Here is a 4,937-nt window from a genome sequence, read left to right as displayed (position 1 = left end):
ACTAAAGAATATCTGAGCCTAGATTGTCACATCTATGTCATAGTGGAGGGGGGAGGGAGAAGTTCGTATACTCTCGTCACGACTGTATTATCTATGCAGTTAGCCCTTTAAGCAGAGTTAACTTCTTAATACAAAGGTAATTAAATTTGCGTTGTATAAAATTTATTTTGGAGTATAGGCCATAGTTTTTTCCATTCTTTATGACTCTCATAATAAGTATTACTTGATTTATTCTAAATTAACTGCTTCTATCTTCAAAAGAAAGTTGATATTAACTATCATTAAATTTAGTGTAAGGCAATAAGCTATTTTTTAATTTAAAATGATAAGTCAAATATTTTTGAGATGTTTGGTTTTGAAATTAAAAGCAATTACCAATTCAATTGATCATTTTCCTATATCTCTTTGTTTTTTCTGCGTTGACATCAAAAGGTTTGTTTGCTGGTTCAGCGTATTTTCCATGGACATCAATGCTGAATTGTATGTTTTTCGTTCGGCAAGCGGCTCTTATAGAGTTTCCCATGCTGGAAACGTTCCTTTATATGATAGACCTTACACATTTTCAGGTAGAGAATAAAACCTTGCATTACTTAAAGATGTTAGATCAGTGGCCTCTCTCTCGCTCGCAGTCCATGGTACTGAGAAAGGTACTGAAGCTATTATAGTATCTACCCGTTATACGAAGGTATTTACTACCCCTTCCCTCCCCGCAAACCAATTTTTTGAGATGTTTACCCCCAATAAACCCCCCCCATCTGTGACGTATGCAATATCTTTGAAAATATTCTTGTTTTAATTAAAGAGCACCATTATAAAAAATGTACATTATACAAACTAACAATTACGAAAGTCGTTCTCCTTTATGATCTATTATTATGTATGCTAATAAGAAATCCATATTTAAATGCAATAAACTTAACTTTAATTTTTAAAATTTTACACTATTAACATAAAATTTATACTGTCCTCGTTCTGGTATACGAAATCAGCGTATAAAAGGCTCTTTTCCAATGCGCACGGACGATGACGGGCTAACGTGTTTCTTTGGTGGTCATAGAGACAGGTGACACGTGTCTCACCTTCTATATCCATGGCCTTAGGACAATCCACGTCATTCAAATTTATGACTTCTTTATTTAAAATATTAAAAAGAAAGAAACATTTTTGATTACCCTTGCAATATATACGGTCTGCGAACCGGGTACCTAACATGAGACAGCGACGAAGATTATGATAAGGCGTTTCTCCTCGTCCGAATGAGATTCCGTGTAAATTTCTGGTGATGTAGTTATTGAGTCGTTGTGTAGACGAAGGAAGCGTAGATTGACTATAAGGCGGTAAAAATATCCATGACACTATTCCTGGAATTTTAGTAACAGTAGCACAACTTAGTTCTTTAACTATCAGACCGCCTGCGAGGTTGCATTTTTCGTCCTTCCCGTGTAGATACTCAAAGTCAACTACTACAGATTTCATGTTACCAAGAAGATAGTTTCCTAAATGATGATTCTCCAAATGGTTGGAGTGCGGTTTATATACTTTTCAAAGCCCTTTCACTCAGTATAATAGCTATAGAATATAAATCACATGACGGAGTGTGGTGGCATGCTGAAACACGTATGATAATAGCTCTAAAGAGGCCCAATCGTTGCCCTCAAATTAACAGTCGGTATACCAAAAGAACTGTGTTTTCGACAGAAGATTAAAAATCCAGAGACAGCAATCTCCTTTTAATGTCAGGCGGTCAAACATTCTCCACAAAAGGTATATTGACAGTTGTCTTAAAAGGGGATGTAAAGGTAAATAATGAGCCCTTGGCTAAATTTATTAGACAGATAATTATAGTTTTGTTGAAAATATGTACCCTTAAAGCATTAACGTCTAAAGTACCAAGAATGCGTACGAGATCTTAGATAAATCTTCAAACTTTTCTTCGTGATATTGTGTATACTAGTTTTTAGCTTACGTTTCAAAAACTTTAACATAAGAATACGCCTACAGTCAAACCATTCAGCAATGAGAAAAAATAGGCATTTCAACGATTCTTATTGTATTGTGTATTTTATTACAATTGTGTATACTAGATTTAGCTAAGGTTTCAAAAACTGACATAAAAATACGCCTACAATCAAGACATACAATAGTGAAAACATAGATGCTTCAAAGTATGTCGGAAAATGTGTAAAAGAGATTAAGCGGTTAGACGAGATCTTTATGAATTTTCATAATTATCCGACAAGTTTTATCATGTTTTTAAATTTTTACAATTTTTTTTTCTATACTTTTTTCATTTCTCTTTGGAGTTTTTTATCCAGGTAAATTCCAATAGCTTAATTGAAACTGAAAACCACGAAAGCTATGTCTATAATTACAATGTCTATATTTGTGAGTAGACTAGCATATACTTCCACAGGAAATAACCTAATGGCTAAGTACCCCAGTAGGAACTATGTCACGGTCGCGACCCTGATACATGGAAAAACTAAAAGCGTTAAAAAATCATATGTTTTTATTTAAATTCCTCTTTTATATGGTTTTTTAGAACATTTAAATGCTGTTTGGTTTAAATAACCATGATGGCCATATAATTTTATTCTGTTCGAGTCTCCATTTGCCTGTTTAACCAATCAGAGTTTGTTTGAATTATCTAATTTCGCTTATTGTGTATCATATGGTACAGATGACAAAACTAAAAATCCAAAGACATTGTGAAGTATAACAGCGCGAATGCGAAACACTATGTAGTAACAATCATAAACATGAATGTTAAAATTCAAATTTGGTTGTTTTTTTTTCACTTTATGCTAAATTTCTCAATAGTAACGAATATGTTTTTCAAAACCCCGATTAACCGTAGGTACATACGTTATTATAGCAAAATAATTAGATTATTTATCTCATATTTAACGTAAGAAATAAAATTCTCAGAAGAAAAGGCAAAACCAACGTTCATGCTAAAAAGTCTGCCAATTGAATTAACGCCCCAATTCCTACTAAGCCACAGAGAATGTTAAAAATATATTCAAGTTATAAAACTAAGCGAACTTTGCAAATTACTCTACTGAAGATCAAGTACAAAAAACCCCTCTTTAACTATCTTTTCTTATTTTTAGGGAGGTACTGGTTAAAAATGTTTAGGTATCTAGGATACCCCTGACAATTTATTCATATGATAGCAACACTATTCTTAATGCACGTGGTAAAACAAAGAATAGATAGAAAATTAATACAAGCGATGTTAGAATTGCGCTTCCCCCCCCTCTCCCACAAATAGTAGATATACTACGCCTGGTTTTATTAACCTCTGTGAGTGCTAGAGTACATCAAATTTAAAGGAAATAGTTCACTATTCCTATACATCAATGGTTGTATAAAATGGATAATTTCTAGGTCTGATTAATCAGTTGGATTTAATGATAGTTTTTTTTGTTTTAGAAACATTTGTAAAAATAGGGAATACCCCACTGATACAATATTAACTTATTATAACATAATAAGGAACATATAGCCATTTATAAAATAAATTTCAGTTATAAAAGTTTACAAGTTTTTTTTGAACTTTTCATAATTTTAATATTTTTAATATTTTTTTAAACTTTATATTTTTAATTATTTTGCCTTTTTTATTAACTTTATTTTTAAATTATTTTACCTTTTTTAACATTTTTTTTCAGTTTTTTTCTGCGAATATTTTTGAACACTTGTATAGCTTTTTTAAATTTTTAATATTTTTTATGCATTCTAATAACTACCAAAAATGTCGAAGCTGATGAATATTTTAATAATCACTATTACGAATGTAAAAGTCATTTAAGGTAGATAACCCAATTCTAGCATTTGCGGCGGGAGGATAGAAAATTGACTCAGAAGTTCAAGTCTGTTATCCTTCCCTATATAGGGATAGATAACTGACTTCGCTTCGAAGTCAGACTTGATTGAAATAAAACATACGCGACTAATCTTGTAAAATTCAGCCAATTAAATACTGGGCAAATATCTTTGAAATAATCGGAAACGAGTCCACTTTTGAAATTTGATCATCGTGGAAAAAGCATTACGAGTGAGGATTAATTGTAGCGCGGAAAATTTCTAAAGTTGGAACTAGGGGCATGGGGCTCTTTCGCTACTAGCTTTTCCAATTTGACGAAGGTAAACTGGACAAAAGGATACTAAGTAAGTATTAGTAAGTAAGTTTGGAATGTTCAAACTTCTTATCATTTTTGAATTAATGTTCCCCGCTTTATTACATCTTCAAATTTTGGGTTTTTCCTAGCGTTAGCGTATGAAAGAATTGATTCTGAATTCGAAGAGAAAGTATCACTTTTAAAGTTAGAGTCAATTCTGTATTACTTTGAAGTATTTCGTTTTTAATTAAAATTTCAAAATGCGAATTGTTTGAAAATCTTGGTTTTCAAAGTTTATGTGGAGCGGAACTGATCCGAGAAATAGTATCTGACAGTCCTTTGAAATTACTCCTTATTAGACGCGTGATACAACTTATAGACTTATGCGATACATATTATAGACTTACGAGTTCCGTCTCATAGGCGGCTATTTGACCTATCACACTATAGTTATAGAAGTTTAGCTCGAAAGTCATCTTTTCGTCTATAGTCCGTCAAAATATTATTTTTTTCCTTTAAAAATTTGCTCTATTGAAAAAGTTACTTTGCGTTGTTTGTTGGTTTGAAAAACTTTCTTCAAATTTAACTTATTGTTACAATTAATAAAAGTTTCGTGAAGAAAGATCAGAAGGACTTCGCATCCAAGAAACGTCATCGTAAGTACAACACTAAGACTCGGCGATTTTCGTCATTTTTATATAGTTTTTATTACGATTAGGCATACTCGCATGTTAATTAATTTTCTCAATAAATTAAAATTAGTAATTGAATGGTAATTGTTTGAATGTATTGAGCTGTTTTATAAAAATGCGT

General features: G+C 31.9%; 1 long non-coding RNA gene across 1 annotated transcript; it reads right to left on the bottom strand.

Annotated features, from left to right (window-relative positions):
• Nucleotides 1-899: 899 nt before the first annotated feature.
• Nucleotides 900-1,250, bottom strand: LOC149644586 (uncharacterized). The gene is made up of 2 exons (XR_016371974.1): nt 1,173-1,250; nt 900-1,095 (listed from the first exon to the last, which is right to left on the bottom strand). It is a non-coding gene; the product is annotated as an uncharacterized LOC149644586 (long non-coding RNA).
• Nucleotides 1,251-4,937: the final 3,687 nt, after the last annotated feature.

This window comes from Phalangium opilio, unplaced genomic scaffold (assembly GCF_054372755.1).
Source record: "Phalangium opilio isolate 3A_F unplaced genomic scaffold, DU_Popi_V2 ptg000090l_1, whole genome shotgun sequence".
Classification (NCBI taxonomy): Eukaryota; Metazoa; Arthropoda; class Arachnida; order Opiliones; family Phalangiidae; genus Phalangium; species Phalangium opilio.
This window is presented reverse-complemented; position numbering and strand designations above follow the sequence as displayed.